Here is a 20350-nt window from a genome sequence, read left to right on the forward strand (position 1 = left end):
GGACAATCAATAAATATCTATCTTGTTTGATCTTTATTTGAATTCTATTTATTTTACTTTCGTTTTTACCATAAGAGCTCTCCACTTCCAAAGAAAGAATGAATGGAATAACTAACTTCACTTCCAATAGTTGAATTATTATAGCTTTAAACAATAGTGCACCTGCTTAACTTGTGCTTTACAAATTACAATTTAAGAGTATAACCTATGTGACGCAATGATAACGCTTAAGAGGCTGACTTAGAAATCAACTTGAGTCATGAAGTGATCAAGAATACTTCATCAAAAGCTCAACATTCACACGACATGAATTTTTGCTAGCATTTTTGAAGTTGAGTCATGAAGTGATCAAGAATACTTCATCAAAAGCTCAACATTCACACGACATGAATTTTTGCTAGCATTTCTAAAGTAAAGCGTTCAAGAACCTGACATGAACAAACTTTGTTCTGATGGTAAATACGACAATAATTTGCACAAGGCATATAGGTCGAGAACCGCGCATATCAATACAATACTTAGAATTTGTAATTTGGAACGTTAACTTCACCGAGGTATGTGGTTCAAGGACCCTAAATTGCCAACTTCATGTTTGATACATAATAATAGTAACTTAAGATGTTAATTTCCCCAAAGTAGAAGGTCTGTGGACCCGGCATTACTAAAATTCTGTTTAACAAATGATGAGATATCAATTTTCAAAAGGTATGTGGTCCGAGGACCATCCATGACTAAGTTTCTGTTTAATACTTAATAATAGTAACTTAAAATGTTAATTTTCCCAAAGTAGAAGGTCTGTGAACCCGGCATAACTAAGGTTCTGTTTAACAAATGATGAGATATCAATTTTCACAAGGTATGTGGTCTGAGGACCATCCATGACCAAGTTTCTGTTTAATACTTAATAATAGTAACTTAAGATGTTAATTTCCCCAAAGTAGAAGGTCTGTGGACCCGGCATAACTAAGGTTCTGTTTAACAAATAATGAGATATCAATTTTCACAAGGTATATGGTCCGAGGACCATCCATGACCAAGTTTCTGTTTGATACTTAATAATAGTAACTTAAGATGTTAATTTCCCCAAAGTAGAAAGTCTGTGGACCCGGCATAACTAAGGTTCTGTTTAACAAATGATGAGATATCAATTTTCACAAGGTATGTGGTCCGAGGACCATCCATGACCAAGTTTCTGTTTGATACTTAATAATATATCAATTTTCACAAGGTATGTGGTCCGAGGACCATTTATTACCAAGTTTTTGTTTGATATTTAATAATATATCAATTTTCATAAGGTATGTGGTCTGAGGACCATGCATCACCAAGTTTCTGTTTGATACTTAGAAGTTGTAACTTATAAGCTCAACTACATTTATAATTTAAACCACTAACGACAAAAGTGCCTTTTATTAATAATAATACCTTCGAAGGTTATTTACATTCCACGGGTGTGGTACAACTTTGTCATCTAGATCAGCTAGCCGATATGACCCTATGCCTGCTACAGAATTGATCCGATATGGTCCCTCCCAATTTGGTCCTAGCTTTCCCCAAGCTGGGTTTTTAGCAGTACCCACAACTTTTCTCAATACGAGATCCCCGAGCGCTAACGGCCTTAGCTTTACGTGGGCGTCATACTCTCGTTTAAGCTTCTGCTGATAATAAGCCATTTGGACACTGGCAGCCTTTCGCCGTTCATCAACCAAATCAAGGCTTTTCTCTAGGAGGTCGTGATTACCTTCTAGACTAAAAGAACTCGTCCTTAACGTTGGGAAACCAGATTCCAAAGGTATTACTGCCTCGGCCCCGTAGGTCATAGAGAACGGTGTCTCTCCAGTGGATCTGCGCGGCGTAGTTCGATACGTCCAAAAAACATGTGGTAGCTCTTCTACCCATCTGCCCTTCGCGTCATCCAGCCTCTTCTTGAGTCCACTGACTATAACCTTGTTAACGGCTTCGGCCTGCCCATTTCCCTGAGGATAAGCTGGGGTAGAGTATCTATTTATGATGCCCATATCACTACAATACTTCCTAAAAGCTTTACTGTCAAATTGAACGCCATTGTCCGAAATGAGTGTGTGTGGTACTCCAAACCTAGTAATGATATTCTTCCAAATAAACTTCTTGGAGTCGATGTCCCCAATATTTGCTAAGAGCTCAGCCTCGACCCATTTGGTGAAGTAGTCGGTTCCCACGAGTAGCCACCTTTTGTTTCCCACAAACCTCGGAAAAGGCCCTACTATGTCAATCCCCATTGAGCGAAAGGCCAAGGACTGGACAGAGGATTAAGGACTCCCCCAGGCTGATGAATGTTAGGAGCGAGCCTTTGGCACTGGTCATACTTTCTTGCATAGTCCTGAGCTTCCCTTTGCATATTGGGCCACCAGTATCCCTAAGTTAGGGCCCTATGGGCTAAGGACCTTCCCCCAGTATGGCTTCCGCAAATTCCCTCAAGCAGTTCTTCCAAAAGTGCCTCCGTTGACTTGGGATGTACACACAATAAGTATGGTCTGGAGAAGGAGCGTTTATACAATTTCTGATCCTCGGATAGCTAAAAACGAGGGGCATTTCGACGGATCTTATCTGCTTCAGACTTGTCCTCCGAAAGAATGTCATTTTCAAAAAAGATACTACAGGGTCAATCCAACTAGGCCCAGGTCTTATCAGATGGACATGAGCTGTAGTAACAGTGTTGAGAGCCAGCTCTAGCAAATCCTCGACTAGGATAATCCTAGGTAAACACAAAGCCGAAGAAGTCGCCAAGGTAGCCAACGAGTCTGCATGTGTATTCCCACTTCTAGAAATGTAGGAAAGGATAAAGGAATCAAATCTAGATTGTAAGCGTTTGACCTGGGTCAAGTATTCTTGCATTCTTGGATCCCTAGCCTCCATGGTCCCTGTCACTTGGCCGACCACTAACTAAGAATTCGAGAACATATGAACTTCCCTTCCGCCCACGCTACGCACCATGTTCATACCGACCAATATTGCTTCGTACTCGGCCTCGTTATTAGTCGCCGAGAACGCTAACCTCAAGGATTTTTCAAAGACAATTCCCTCAGGGGATATCAAAACAAGTCCGATACCAGACCCTCTTTGGTTAGCCGTGCCATCAATGGATACTTTCCAAATCGGAGGTCCTTTGTTTGTAATCATGCCAACTGATTTTTCATCCATGTGTGATTCCTTCACAGTTTCTTCCAACAATGGTTCAGCAAACTCTGCCACCAAATCTGCGAGAACCTGGCCCTTCACCGAGGTGCGTGGCATGTATTTGATATCAAAGGCTCCTAAAATAGTTCCCCATTTAGCCACCCTTCCAGAGTAGTCAGCACTGCGTAACACTGACTTGAGAGGCAGTTGGGTCAAAACTACAACGGTGTGGGACTGGAAATAGTGAGGAAGCTTCCACGTGGCATGAACTACGGCTATAAGTGTCTTCTCCAAGAGTAGGTAACGCACCTCGACTTCGTTCAAGGATTTACTGACGTAGTAGACCGGTCTTTGCACACCACCGTCGTCACTTATGAGGACCAGGCTGACCGCATGGACGGCCACTACCAGATACGCAAACAGGATCTCATCTACCTCTGGCCGAGACATGATGGGTGGTCGAGAAAGATATTCTTTAAGCTACTGGAAGGCTACAACACAATCCTCGGACCATTGGAACCCTTTCCACTTATTCAACAGTTGGAAGAAAGGCCTACATCTGTCAGCTGATCGCGAAATAAACCTGCTGAGAGCAGCAATCATTCCGGTCAACTTCTGAACTTCTTTTGGATTTCGAGGTGGCTGTAAGCCTTGAATGGCTCTGACTTGTGCTGGGTTCACTTCTATGCCTCTATGAGTAACCATATAACCTAGGAACTTTCCAAAAGCCATGCCAAAAGAACATTTTGAGGCGTTAAGGCGCAGCTTGTACTTTCTAAGTACTTGAAATGTGTCGTCCAAATCTTTCACATGCGAAGGTATTGTTTTACTCTTCACTACCATATCATCCACGTATACCTCAATGGTTTTGCCAAGCTGCAACTCAAACATTCTGGTCATCATCCTTTGGTAAGTAGCCCCAGCATTCTTCAATCCGAACAGCATAACCTTGTAGTGATAGTTCCCGGTTGGAGTAATAAAAGCAGTCTTCTCCTGATCCTCCGCCGCCAATGGAATTTGATGATAACCCTGGAAGGCATCCAAAAAGCTCATTCGAGGATGTCCAACTGTGGCATCCACAAGCTGATCGATGCGTGGCATAGAGAACGAGTCCTTTGGGCAGGCTTTATTTAAATCTGTAAAGTCCACACATACTCTCCACTTTTCGTTTTTCTTTTTCACCACGACCGTATGCGCCAACTACTCTGGGTAGAAAATTTCCTTTATAGCCCCAGCCCTCTTGAGCTTGAGCACTTCCTCTTTAACAGCCTCGGAGTGCTCTTTGGAGGAACGCCGATGTGGTTGCCTTCTAGAAATAATAGCAGGGTTGACGTTCAAATAGTGACAAATGAAGCTTGGGTCCACCCCTGGAGCCTCATAGGGGTCCCAGGCAAAGACATTGATGTTGTCCTTCAAAAACTCTAACAACTCCATCTTCTCTTGGTACGGTAAACGTACGCCAACTTGAAAGAACCTTTCAGGATCATCTGCTACCAGAAACTTTTCCAAGTCTTCGCATGTGGCTTCCTCTGCTGTCACCTCGTTGGGCGCATCTAGAGTCGTTAATTGCTATAAGTCCACAACCGAGGCCGAGGACTTTGCTTCTGCCTGATGTAGTACTACAACCGATATGCATTGCCTGGCCACTGATTGGCTGCCCAAAATTTCTTCGATGTATTCCTCCTAAGGGAATTTTACTTTAACATGCAAGGTGGAGGAGACGGCACCCAACACGTGCAGCCAGGGCCTGGCAAGAATGGCAGTGTATGGGGAATATACATCGACCACGATAAAAGCTACCTCAACTATTTCCGAGCCAGATTGCACGGGCAACCGAATTTGTCCCTTTGGTATAACGGCCTACCCTTCAAAACTTATTAACGGCGAGTCGTAAGGAGTGAGATCCTCCAATTTCAACTTCAGCCCCTTGAATAAGTTAGGGTACATAATATCTGCCCCGCTGCCCCTGGTCGATCATCACCCTCCTGACGTCATAATTCCCTATCCTCAAAGTGACTATCAAGGCATCATCATGGGGTTGGATGGTCCCAACCTTGTCCTCCTCTGAAACCCCAAAATGGGCAGATTCACTCTCAGCCTCTTCGGTTTCGCGCCTGACTCCTCAGCCTGGGAGTGTGAAACTGCCATCACTCTGGTGGGACATGAACCGGTCCTGCCAAGTGCAGCGAAGATAATGTTTATCGTTCCCAACGATGGCCGAGATGAATTATTCTTCTGATTATTCAAGCCAGACTGACTGCCTTATCTGTTAGGTTGGTACAGATGCTGCTTCAACTTCTCCTCGCTAACGAGCTGCTCCAAGTGGTTCTAGAGGGTCCGACAATTCTCGGTGGTATGACTCACGTCCTGGTGGTACTGGCAAAAGAGATTCTGATTCGGCTTCGCAGGATCCCCCGCCATCTTACTAGGCCATTTGAAGTAGGGCTCTTTACGAACTTTCTCGAGCAGCTGGTGTACTGGCTCTCGGAACACAGTATTAACAGCCTGAGGAATTGCCGAATCATGCTGCCCGGAATAATCTCTTCTCGGCCTATTGTTGTGATATCTGTCCGACCTGAAATCCCTTTTCCCCTGCGGGATAACCTTCGTCTTACCCTTACCCTGCTGTTGATCTTCTTCCACCCACTTGTACTCGTCAATGAGGTCCATGAGGCATCGTACACTCCGTACGGGCTTTTTGGTCAGGGATTTCCTTAAATCATGGTCAGTGGGAAGGCCCACCTTAAAAGTATTAATTGCCACCTCGTCAAAATCTCCATCTATCTCATTAAACATCTCCCAATACCTGTCGGAGTACGCTTTCAACGTCTCACCCTCCCTTATGGCCATAGATAAAAGTGAATCCAACTGCCGAGGAACTCTACTGCATGTAATAAAGCGCGACGCGAATGCTCTAGTAAGTTCCCCAAATGAGCCGACAGACCCCGACTTTAGGCCGTTGAACCATCTCATAGCTATAGGCCCCAAACTGGAAGGGAAGACTTTTCACATCAGGGTCTCATTGTGAGAATGCACAGCCATTCTCTAATTAAAGTGGCTCACATACTCCACCGGGTTAGTCCGGCCATTATAAATGGTGAAGGTGGGCTGGGTGAACTGCCTGGGGAGCCTCCCCTTCTCGATCCTTCGCGAGAATGGAGATTTGGAGAGTTGGTGTAGCGCCCGGCTCATGGCGTCGTTCCCCAAGCCCCTGAAGGGGAGCTTCCTATGCCTGCGACCTAGTAGGTCACCTTCTTCACAAGAGGAAGTTCTGTTGGGAGGAGACTGTGACCTTGAACTGTAACTACTTCCCGAGGATCCCCCAGAAGAAAGACTAGATGGGGGTGAAGCACGCTTTCGCCTCACGCGGCGAAGCTTCTTCTTAAGGTGGTTTATCTCCCTCTGCATGGGCTTAGCCCCATCATCATAGGTGGCACTGCCTCCACCACGGGTATGACTCGTGTCAAGATATACAGTGTAAACGCTTCCCTCTCGATCCTTCCGGTGTTCAAGACGTTCGAAGAGATCCTCAGGTTACGATCCCTCCGATTCCGCATGGTGTGAGCCTAAGCCTGCCATGGTGTTCCAGTTCCTTACACATTAGATCCCCACAGACGGCGCCAATTGTAAGTGCACAATTGCACCTGGGCCCAAAGATAGACGTAGGCTCAGGCCCAATGAGCCTTAAACAATAAGATTTGTAGAGTGTGGATTTGAAATCTAGTTTAAGGGTATAGGAAACTTGATAAGCAGGCTAGAATGCCACAATCTTTGCAAATGATAAACAAATATGACAAGGGAACTTTCTCGGACGTAAGCCGAGGACGATTGGTATATTGCTTCTCTTTTTATGTCAAAAATTACAGTTCTCCCTCTTTTTTAATTAACTGACCGCCCTTTTTCTTTCCTCTCTTCTCTTCTTAAATACTCCTTCTTCTTCCCTATTCGTCCACGTGTCACACAAATCTGATCCTTTTGATACCTTTCCTTCCACCACCTTCTTGAAGTCCTTAAATAATAGCAAGAAAGTTGAATTCTACTGTTCAGGGGTCATTTCCCCATTAATGCGGCCAGGGAGGTAGATGCAGGGTCTTTAATGTGGAGGTAGCAGCCTTTTTCTCAAATATTTCTATCACACCGTTGCCTCCAGAGGGTACTTGGATCCCCCTCTTACCCAATAGTTCTTTTAGAACTCTGCCTTTAATCTTCTAGTCGAACCCCAAGGTGTTCGCCGGGCCCCTCCGAGGAGACATTCATCCTCGGACAGTTCCTCGGACGTCTGTAGTGTAGGCTGACCCATGAGCTTAGAAGCCCAACGGCAAAGACAAAATGATACCAATCGATCAAGCCCACGACCCATTTGTTTATTTTATAAATCTTATCCCCCACAGTTACAATAAGGGTTACTTGCTAAATACGAAATTGAGTAAGTTCTATTCAGATTGCCTTTATCGTTTCCCTCTACATCCCATGTGCAATTTATTTGGTGTGGTAATAAATATGATTGATGAACTTAAACCACTTTGTAAATGAATATTTGAATTGTTTCTTTATTATTGGTGATACATCAGTTTATAAGTTCAATATAGTAAAACTTATAGTATTTGTAACACTACTCCTAAGTTATATTGGAAAGCACCAAGGAAGTCCTAGTGCGACTAGGAAACTACATTCTTGTTATGAACAGAATTAGACAAAAAAAAATGGCCAAAAAAATTCTTAAACAAATCTTAATTTATGCCATTCCATATAAGGGTTCAAATTTGACTACTCTTAAAAACTCCCCAAAATAAGGAACAAAGTCTTATTTTTAAAAAAAATTGTGAAAATTATAAATATAAAATATAAAAATTTAAACCTTATATTTTTGCTTACCTCAACAGGAAATTACAAATTTTTCCCTACAATGACTACAATATTAATAATTTCAATCCGCAGGTACAACATAATTGCAACTTATATTATCATTTAAGTATTTAGTCTAATTTTGGGATGACTTCTAACTCTTGGTTTAGATGCCTTGCAGGTATACTTGCATTGACTCTTGTCGGTAGAGGCAAAGGGATTAGGAGGCATGGTTAATTTATCGCATTTTCCCTCCAACATTTGAACCATAACTTTTATGGAAGGGTGACCTTTAGGGTGCCACTGGATGCACCAAAGTCCCACAATTGCTATTTTTGTTGCAATTTTAGCATCTTCACTATCCTCAACATAGACTCGTAGGTCTTCCTTTTGCTCTAATAGATTGTAGATCCATTATGGGAAATATATTTGGCCAGTGGTCTCCCCGTTTGCATTAACATTTTTCCTCCCTCCAACCATTTCAAGCAACAATATTTCAAAACTATAAATATCTGATTTGTAAGACACTTTCCCAAAGTTCCTAGAGAACACTTCGGGTGCAATGTAGCCAATGGTTCCCCTGGCTGCGGTCATGGACACTGCACTCTGATCCTTTGCACACAACTTCGCTAGACCAAAATCAGAAATTTTTGGATTGAAATTTTGGTCTAGCAAAATATTATGAGGTTTAATATCAAAATGGAGGATTTGTTGATCACATCCTTGGTGAAGATATTCAATTCCTTTTGCTATGCCAAGAGCAATGTCTTGTAGCTTTTCCCAACCAAGGAAACTATTAGAATCTACTGAGGAAATGAACTTCTTTAGTGAATCATTTGGTAAGAACTCATAAACTAAAGCTCTTCTAAATCCATCAGCACAAAAGCCAACCAAGCGAACCACATTAACATGGTGAATTGTACCCATTGTTCCCACTTCATTTATGAATTCTTCCCCATCTCCCTTGAAAATGTTCAGGATCTTCACGGCAACATAGATTTCGCTAGAAAGCTTACCTTTGAACACTGTTCCATAGGCTCCTTGACCTAACGTCTCTGTTAATTGATTTGTAATCCTTTTAATATCAGCATATGAGTACCTTGTGGGCTTGAGAGCTTTGTAATCCTCCAAAAACTTTTCAATCCTTGCTTGATTTTCTTTTTCTGTTTTGTCATAGTGATATACATGGTAGAATGCATAAACCGCTAGTGCCAAAAGAAATAACCCCAAGATGGAAACTACATGTTAAACATTAATTCGTGAGTGAAGAAAGCTAAATTTATATACAGTATATTTTACAAATGGCTAACGAACAACTCACCAGTAGTCACTATTTTTGTTGATCTACCTGTAAAAGATTTTAACATAATCAGCTTCTAATTACACCTATTGGAAAACAAAAGATAATTTTGTGTAAAATTTTATCACTATTAGCAGGGTTATATTGCATTAAGATTTCCCAGCTTGTGTGCATGTTTAACCTTCTACCAAATCTAACGTGCTTAGCAATGGTTTTCCCTCAATTAGTCAATTACCACACTTCTAGTCCTTTCGGTCTCCTTTTAAAAAAAAAAAAAAAAAAAAAAAAAGCTAATCTTTTTAGGTAAATTTTTTGTTGATACCCCTAGGTTTGGTTTCAACAAATAAGCTATCAGAGTATTAAATTCTTTTTGAGATGCAAGTAATTATTTAATACTTTGGAAGTATAACTTATACTTTCTTTTCTCATATAATAGCTTGTTTTATTAATTAAATTTGTGGTAAATCTTACATTAACGTGATGGAGCTAGGGAGTGACACGTCATTATAGTTCTTGAGTGCAGAATAATTTTCTTCGAGACACAATCCGAGTTCTAAAATAATGTTCTTTATTTAGTTAGAGGAAAAAAAAACTTGATGGATGGACACAAACCTAGTTCTAAAAACTGCATGTGATCCGCTCCCTTTCTAAATAACTAAGCTTGATCAAATCAAGACATGTAGGCTTTAAACGTGAATAACTTGTGGTGATAATAAAAGTGGAAATTGGGTAGAATACAATACCTTTGTTTTTTTCGGGGTTGAAGCACTCAATGTTGAAATCAGTGCTATTATTCTTAAATCTACATTTCTTGCCTTTCACTTCACACTGTCCGCACTTAGGTTCGGACCATGTCAATTCAAGAAAAGGAGAATTCCATATATCAGATGGAACTGATGAAACGCTATACATCTTTGTACATGATAATATCGGCACCCGTTCGACGTAAGCAAACGAAGAAAAAGCATAAACTGGGTGGCGACTGCTACTAAGACAAGGGATCGGATCAGAAGAATCTGTATCTGTTTCTGGCGTACTATTGAAAAGGCCATAGTCAGAAAGATGAGAATCAATTTTGCGGTCGTAGAATTGGAAAGGATGCGAAGATAAACTGATTCCCTGAATTTTCCGTGGAAAGCAATTATCTGAGTCAGTTACGCTAATTAAATGAGATTTGTAATCAATTTGTTGGACAAAGACTTTTACTGAAGTAGGCAGCTCGAGCACCGTATCATATTTATCATTGCAGTACAGATCAAAGCCAGGATAGCCACAGTACTGGTCTGGCTGCCTGTCTTTGAGTCGGAAAGGAAATCGTATGGCTGGGCCATCTTCTCTACACCGTAATTGGGGACACCTATTGTGGCCTTCTCCAAGGTCTACAATGAAAAGCAAAAACAACAGTAAGGAACAGAAAACCTTTCCTTGAGAAATATCCATAATGGTCTGAAAAGCTTCCCAATCTCCAAGATTTCTAAACAAACTTATTTTTTCCACTAACCATTTTTGACTTTTCCAAAGAGACCAGGTTGAAAATTCATGGATTGGCCATCCATGAATTTTCAACAATGGGGGTAGCTTCGGGTTGACTTCATAAGGCCATTTATTTTTTTTACTTAAAATTAAGATAAAAAGTAGTGTGAGATCAGAGACATCTATGATTTTAAGTTCGAGGAGATTGGAGTATAAGTAAAAATAAAAATAAAAAAAAAATTCAAATAAGCATCAATATAGTATTAATAAATTATAAATACACACAATTATTATTTCTTAATACATTAAGATGAAATGATCTACCAACAAAAAGAAATACAAAATTATATTGTTTTTTAATATTAGGTTGGCTAGGATTTTTTTTTTTTTTTGAAGTTGGAGTATTCATAGTAGTGGTGCTAAAATATTTAGCTTTTAACACATCAAAAAACCATATTATCTATTTTGCCACATTACTTTACAATACACCCAACATCAAATGTTCTATTTTTTTACTACTTCATTTAAAATAATAAACAACTCATTAAAATAATGTGCTAGAATTTGAGTTTTTCAATTGAATGAAGATAGATAATCGTAATAAATCATTGTATTTTATTTTTAAAAACTTGCCACAATCAATTGTTAAATACAGTTTACTATAGCTGCAGAACATTTAGCTTTAGCTTCTTTAATAACACATGTTTCTTTTGGTTTTTTGGTAGTAAAATAGTTTTTTTTTTTTTTCCCTAAAATACAATCATCATTGTGTATGCTTTTATTGTTTTTGTTAAATTTTTGGGTTGGATAGTTGTTAGTTGGGCTAGGCTCATTAGGCAGATTGGAGAGGAATATGGCCTAAGGTTTTGGAAGAAGGGGGCCTAACTACAAAATTGGAAAATATAACCAGTAAAAAAAAAAAATTGGACAAGAGGTTGGGGGTGCCTGGCCCCCTTGGGCCCCATTGTTGTGAGACTCATGAATAGTAAATAATTTAATTAAGCAACAATCTAACTTATCAATTGCCATACGCACACTTGGGATGCACTTATATTATTATTAGATTCATTAAGGGGAGTTGTCTGCCTATTGAGATAATAGGTAATGACTAATGGTTGGTGCAATATTTATCATTTTTTTGTGAAGTCTTTTATCGATAATGTTACTATCGTACACTTTCACACATATTTTGACACAATTCTCTTACGTGATAGACTGTGAGTAATGGAGAAAAAAATGATATTTCAATATAATATTAATAGATAGTCAATCACAATCTACTATATAAGACAATTGTGACAAAGTGTATGTAAAAGTATGTGGCATTAGCATTATTGATTTTTTTTATTCAGTAAACTTTTTTATGATAACTACTCCTTTCTAGTTTCTACTGTTAATTAACTTTTCATGTAAAATATAAATCTAAAATGTTAGAGTTAAGCTCATTATCTTCTTCCATAGACCATACTTAAAAGATAAAAGATATCTAAGATAAAATAAAGTTTAAAACAGACCTGGATTAAAAAAAAAAAAGAAATAAAATAAAGCTTGACTACGATTTTGGTCCTCCGACATTACAACTTAATTTATTATTATTATTGTAAGGATTGGCGTTTGAACCTTAGCCCACCAAGAACAGTGGATGATAGCCCAACAAGCCCAAAACAATATATTTGTTAGAGAATAAGTTTTACAAGAAAACGTCTTAGCAAATTAAGTATGGGCCATAACTAATAGGATTCATGCCAATAAGATTGAAAACACAAATAGAGATAAATAACGCTCCTCGGTCAAGTTCGAGGATGTGATGTTCTTATATTAACTCAAGCTTATCTGAATACAATTTGTTCTTCTTCTTTTTTCTTCCTTCTCAGATTACATGCCCCATTTTTTATGGTAGCCATTTCCTTATATAGTCCTTCAATCTTCCATCCCAGCATTCCACTTGTTGATCTTGTAGGTAATCTCTTAGATGCTTGTCCTATCAAAACCTTTTGGAAGCTATGTGAATTGTTGTAAACTGAGATAGCACTGTTTAGGTATCATTTCATCATAAATGCACCAGTTGGTTTGGTGCAGAGCATTTACTGTATTGGTGACAACCTTCTCCCCAAATATTTTTTCCTTTGTTGTAGGCTTAGTTCTGTTACCTTCCCTGATGCTTATCCTCAAAAGAATGATTGCCTTTCGTAAAGCATTCCCGAGATGGCTGGGTTCCAACCTTCCACAATGCTTTCTAGAGGAGGCTCAGCTCTCAGAAACTATCGGCAATTTGTTATTATCTTCCATTGACCTCGGCCCATTGATCCCAAAACTTAACAAACCTTTTGACCATCCTTGGGCTTCTATATATCCTCAAACATGGCCCACAGCCCAACACACTTACTCGCCCTATTTATCCTTACAATTATTATTACAACTTGACAAATTCAAGCCAAGTACCGACTTTTTTTGTCGATGGTTGTATTGTTCAACATAGTTGACTGAGTCCTAGTGATTTTTTTTTTTTTGGGGGGCTTCGAATGAGTCCTAGTGGTATTGTTCAATATAGTTGATTGAGGACTTATTTTGCTGAGACTTTGGACTTTTAATGTCGATGGTTGTATTGTTCAACATATTTGATTGAGTCCTAGTGGTATTGTTCAACATAGTTGATTGAGGATTTAGTTTGCTGACTTTTGATTGCTCTCATACCTACCCGACTTTCACTAGTTACATCTATTAATATTGTGTTGCGGCTTAATTAATGGGTGTGGTGCAACTTTGGTTAAATATAATAAAATTTTCTTTATTTTTGTTTAAGAGAGCTATTTGGCTATATTGGAAAATTTATGGTCCGTTTGGATTGAGGGGTGAGAGGGTAAGTTGAGTAGAGTAGAGTGGAATTGGCTCAAAAGTAGCCTATTTTCAGTAAATTCTATTTTGCTCACCTCCACTTCCCCTCCTTCCCCCCTTAGTCCAAACAAACCCTTAGACCCGGGTTGATTTTGATCAATTATCAAAATTGATTAATTATTCTAATTATGCAAAGGTCCAATTTAGCATTTAGGGTTTAGCATTTGGTGGTAAAATAGTTTTTTTTCTTCCCTAAAATACAATCACCATTATAAATGCTTTTATTGTTTATGTTAAGTTTTTGGGTCAGAGAGTTGTTAGTTAGACTAGGCTCATTGGGCTGATTGGAAAGGAATATGGCCTAAGGTTTTGGAAGAAGGGGGCCTAACTACAAAAAAGAAAAATATAACAAGTAAAAAAAAAAAAATGGGCAAGAGGAATTGGGGGGTGCTTGGCCCCCTAGGGCCCCCCATTGCTGTGAGACTCATAAACAGTAAATAATTTAATTAAGCAAAAAACTAACTTATCAATTGCCATGTGCACACTTGGGATGCACTTATATTATCATTAGATTCATTAAGGGGAGTTGTCTGGCTATTGAGATCATAGGTAATGACTAATGGTTGGTGCAATATTTATCATTTTTTTTTTAAAGTTTTTTTTTTTTTTTTTAATGTTACTACAGTAGACTTTCACACATATTTTGACACAATTCTCTTATGTGGTAGACTTTGAGTAATGGAGAAAAAATGATGTTTCAATATAACATTGATAGATAGCCAATCATAATCTACTACATAAGACAATTGTAACAAAGTGAACGTGAAAGTACGTGGCATTAGCATTATTGATTTTTTTATTCAGTAAACTTCTAGTTCTACTGTTAACTTTTCATGTAAAATATAAATCTAAAATGTTAGAGTTAAGCTCATTATCTTCTTCCATAGACCATACTTTTTTATTCAGTAAACTTCTAGTTCTACTATAGACCATACTTAAAGATAAAAGATATCTAAGATAAAATAAAGTTTGAAACAGACCTGGATTAAAAAAAGAAAAAAAAAAAGAAGATAAAATAAAGCTTGACTACGACTTTGGTCCTCCGACATTACAACAATTTAATTTATTATTATTATTATTACAACTTGACAAATTCAAGCCAAGAAACGATTTTTTATGTCGATGGTTGTATTGTTCAACATAGTAGTTGACTGAGTCCTAGTGATATATATATATTGGCTTCAAATGAGTCCTAGTGGTATTGTTCAATATAGTTGATTGAGGACTTATTTTGCTGAGACTTTGGACTTTTAATGTCGATGGTTATATTGTTCAACATATTTGATTGAGTCCTAGTGGTATTGTTCAACATATTTGATTGAGGATTTAGTTTGCTGACTTTTGATTGCTCTCATACCTACCCGACTTTCACCAGTTAGATCTATTATTGTGTTGCGGCTTAATTAATGGGTGTGGTGCAACTTTGGTTAAATATAATAAAGTTTTCTTTATTTTTATTTAAGAGAGCTCTTTGGCTGTTTTAGAAAATTTATGGTCTGTTTGGATTGAGGGGTGGAAGGGTGAGTAGAGTAGAGTAAAGTGGAATTGGCCCAAAAGTAGCTTATTTTCAGTTAATTATACTTTACTCCCCTCCACTCTCCCTCCTTCCTCCCTTAATCCAAACAAGCCCTTAGACCCGAGTTGATTTTGATCAATTATCAAAATTGATTAATTATTCTAATTATGCAAAGGTCCAATTTAACATTTGATGGTTGCAACCATAACGCAAAAATAAAACGCAACGGGAGGTAAATTTGATACAAGCAACATAGTTACGAAGAAAAAACCCTAACACAACAGGTTGTATGTAGCTTACCATCCTAATTGAATAATGCACCAAGACAAAATGGAAGTTTACAAAGAAAAAAAAAATCCCAATCACACAAAACTCTGTGAGACTCTTTTGTCTTGTGAATCTCTTTGATGATGCATGTATATTCAATTTGTGTCTAACTCACCACAACAATTGCTTAATTGCAATAGTCTTGTTCAAAAACTTCACTGAAAACACTTCTTGATCTTCAATATAGTTTTGGAGACGATGCTTGGTACAAACCCTTGGAACATAGTCGTTGCAACAAGATCTCCTCTTCATGTAACGTTCACCTTATGTTTATGATAACCTAATATGTCTATAAATATATTTTGGAACCCTACTACATGGATCCTCAATTCTCTAGTCATGATCATGGGCTACAAATTGATGTTTATGATAACCTAATATGTCTATAAATATATTTTGGAACCCTACTACATGGATCCCCAAGTCTCTAGTCATGATCATGGGCTGCAAATTGAAAAAATAGTTTGCCCGAGGATAGCTTGATCATTCGATTGGAATTGAACCTGGAGTTAAGGCAATTGAAGCTTTAAATTTTGATTGATTTCTTGTGTCTTCAATGTGTATCTTCAAATACTAATCTTGACACTAAAAAATTCAACTCAATTATATTTGAAATAAGGTTTTCGTTACAAATTTGGCCAACACATAATGCATTTGACCTTAATTAGCTATATTTGGGATTTAGGTTTTCTTTTTTTTAGTGTCTTTTGTATCACTTTTGTAATCTCCTTGTTTTATTATTAAAAAAATTTTATGGATGCTGCTTAGGGATGTAGGATTAAGGCCAAACAACGTAAATATTTGTGCTCCTTCTGTAATTGTCTTTCTATTTTTCATAAACTCACTATTATTTGGTTACACAGAGCAAATAGGTATTAAAGCTTACTATCTTAACCATAGCCACACGAATATCATGTTAAATAAATTGGAAATTATAGAAATAATGTGAGTGTAAGCATAAAAGAGAAGAAAAAAAAAATGATACATGAGATTTATGTGGTTCAATGTAATGGCCTATTTCATGATGGCCACATATCTTTCGGACTAAGGAACAATAAACCTTTCTCTTGTTAAATGAATTCAATTTTTGTTTCATCTTAAGATTGGGCTTTCATAAAAAAATAAAAATAAATTGAGATTGGGCCTTGAGTATTAGGCTAATATCTCTAACATGTACATGTTTCCAATTGAGGTACAAAGTTCTTGGTAGTCAACACTTTAATTTAACTTGCCAGTGTTTAAATTTATGGGAAATGTTAACCAATGTTCTATGGACATTGATTCATGAATTATTTTTAGAAGCATTTTATTGAGAGAATGATAAAATAACAATAAACATGGTTGACATCTTTTTATATTTCTTATGAAAGTTGTGTCAAAACTATTATATTATGGTCTATTAACAATTACCTTAAGTGTATCCGTTCACATGACCTTAAATTTACTAACTTGTAAATTTCAAAATAAAGACGTATGGCTTACGTTGATAGCTTGTTATCGGTGTTGGTGATACTGTTGGGTATATTTCAACAATTTATTTTTGTGATAAAGTAAAAGGAACAAAACACATATCTAAGAAAAAGCAATAACACAAATAGATGTACAAGGCAATATATAAAGAGAAATCTGCAAATAATCAAACTCATAGACCAAATGCGTGAAAGATGAACAATTCAGATCAAGTCTTGTGTTTGACACAATCTCCTTAAAGCAGATTTCGTCCTTTACAGAATCACTGTGGTGCTTTGAGACTCACAGACAACTGCCGCCCAGGATAAAATGATCTACAGCACGAAAACGAAGCACACAAGGTCGTGCTCTGCGAACTACTCAATGTCTCTTGCTCTCTCTTTGACACAAAATGATGCACAAAAAAAAAAATCTCTCTTTTGAGTTTTCTCTGAAAAATAGTTTTTATGAATGAAGGACTATGTAAAATTGTACGTTACTGAACAGGTACTCTGTTTCAATAATAACTGCTGTACACAGACTAACTGACTCAAAAATTAAAATAATAAAATATTATTATTTGAAAAAGTAGGCTCATTCCACATATGCCAAAAGCCCAACCCAATGTCCAACTCATGAGTATATAAACTCATATATTATCAATTTTCTTTCCTATGTGGGACTCAGAATTTTTACCACTTTTAATAGCATCTTCAAGTGAACATAGAAATATCAATTTCTTATTCACTCCATGCCATTTTTCCAACAATCCCCCACATGAATAGAAATTGATAAACACAATGCAAATGATGATGCAGACATAGAGAGAGTAGAAGAAAAGTTACTGTATCGGGAGAAGTAGCTTGTGGCTTTGAACTTTCCTTTGTGAAAGACTATCGGATATACTAGCTAACCAGTGAACTTGATGTCTTGAGTTGTTCAGCCGTTTGTGTATACCAAGACAATAGAATTCACACAGCTTTTTTTCGGACATATTTCTTTCTTATATTGTGTTCATTTCGGCCTTGAACGTCTCCTTGTAAATTCATGAAGTGCTTTAGAGAATTCAGCCTTGAAACTCTTATGGAAGCAGCCCACTTTACACTCATATAAGTGATTCTTATTAAGAGTATCTTGCTATACCCTACTTGGAATTCCAAGATATAAGAATTGTTAAAAACAAAGCTTACCCTGAACATCACTTACAAGCATCACTATTTCATCATAGGAATGGGAGGGAGATGTAATCTCCATAGTGATAAAACTAGTCTCCACGATTTGGTTGTCCCTTTTGAACCTAGATCTTGGGATTTCCAGTTAGCTAGGTTGGGTTGCCATCCCGGAGGCTTTTAAGTAATAGGCTTTAACCCCATTCCATTCGATGAGCAGTTTACTTGCTCTTCACTCAAACAACTAATTACGAATCTGTTTTGTAATTTGGAATTATTTCCATTTGAGAGCAACTGCCTCATGGTATTATGTCTCTAACAAATATGTTGAGACCTACCATAACTCTGTGCCTTACCAATATATACAAATGTGAGGCACAAGTATCCAACAATGCATGTCTGTTTAGATTTATTAACTTCCCTAAAAATACATCTGCTCTTTGCATAAGGTGTTCTCACTATACTGTCGTCACATTTCTCATGTGACTGAGACAAGACAAGTCCATTAGATGTATTAGAAAATTTTATTTCTTGTATCACATTGACAACACTTACATGAGCATATTCCACAACGACATAGCCTCTTGTGATATATTTCACATCACACGCTAGTCGCATTAAATCTAAACTCATTTGACATCATCTCATTGTCAAATTACTCATGTCATTACATTGAAACTTGCTTCAATCCATACAAAGATTTGACAAGCCTACACACTTTGTTTCCTTGTACAAGAACCATAAACCCCTTTGGTTTATTGTGTATCAAGAAAACTCGTATCTTCCTTTTCTTTATAGCCTTCTACACAAGTCTTTCCTTGTAATAGTCAATAATTCCATCAACTCTCAAACTCTTAGGTGGTAGATCCACCAATTACTATGCATAGATTTCAAAGATGGATTTATTGCACTATTGACAATCTCTTTTCTAAGAAGGCACTTTAGGATTTTGCTTCTTTGAAGCTTTAAGTTCATCTTCTAATATACAAATTAGAAAATTTGGACCAAACAACCATGACGTTTGTCTATTTACTACTCTTAGGCTCAACTTCTCTTCCATCAACTCTTGATCATGAGAGATACTAAACGTAGACTCAAACTTTCTTTAAGAAAGTTTAACACTTGAAATATATTCTAATTAATTTTCATGCATAAGAAAATAATAGATTCATAAATTAGAAAGCACTATGCACTACTGTTATGACCATAATCAATGAAAATACAATCAATAGTTCTTTATCCTTTAGGAAGAAGAACCACCACCTTCATCAAACACCCCCACATTTTAAGAATTTATAAAAAGACGATCACTCTTTCCATAATTCACAAGGTGTTTTAGTGGTTTTCTTTTAAGGCATTTCAATGAAAAAATAAATTGGAAATAATAGCTTCCCTCCACAAGTTCTATGGTAATCAAGAACTTATTGCATTCATTGAATTATTTCTCAACTACATTCTCATAATGAATGGACATCTCTGATGTCTCATCCTTACTTACTTAATAAACACTCATAACAGACTCTTGTGCATTCCACATTATAGACAACTCAAGTATGTCAACTAAGGCATGTAACATATATTTTATTCAAAGAAATATTACAAAACATATATTGGGATTAAACACATTAATATCCAATCAAGTTCACACATGCCAATATATATACACACACACACATGCATGTTTAAACAAGGCTATCCATGCTCAAACAAATTAAAAGGCTATACACAGCAATTATGTATTATTCATATCAATACATAATTAATATCTTAGCCTAAAGGTGATCAATACACACACTAACTAAAAGTGAAGCCCCATAATTACTGCCCCATAATTACTGCCCCATTAATGTGCAATTCGTCTCACTCTTTTTTCAAGTTTGATGCTATCAAAAATTGGACTTATATCCTCACTTTTGAAATTATCACAAATAGCTCTTATACTGCTATTTTAATTATCAATTAGAGGATTACTTGATAAAATAAAAAAAGGCTAACCAAAAATTAAATATGGCAGCCACATCCAAAATTGAGTATGGACCATAAAGGTATGATTTTAGATTTCTGTAAAATCTTCGGTACATAGATTTTGTAGAAATCTAAAATCAGACCTTTATGGTCAATACTCAGTATTGCAATAAAGACTATAAATTATAACAGATTTACCATGGCAAAATATATAACAATGAGTCAATGAATAAACGATAGAGTGAATCACATCCT

At 37.3% G+C, this 20350-nt stretch overlaps 1 pseudogene; it reads right to left on the minus strand.

The window, feature by feature from the left end:
- Positions 1-7992: 7992 nt before the first annotated feature.
- On the minus strand, positions 7993-10779 carry LOC142619265 (rust resistance kinase Lr10-like; annotated as a pseudogene).
- Positions 10780-20350: the final 9571 nt, after the last annotated feature.

The sequence above is a fragment of the Castanea sativa genome, chromosome 12 (genome assembly GCF_040712315.1).
Source record: "Castanea sativa cultivar Marrone di Chiusa Pesio chromosome 12, ASM4071231v1".
NCBI classification, from domain to species: Eukaryota; Viridiplantae; Streptophyta; class Magnoliopsida; order Fagales; family Fagaceae; genus Castanea; species Castanea sativa.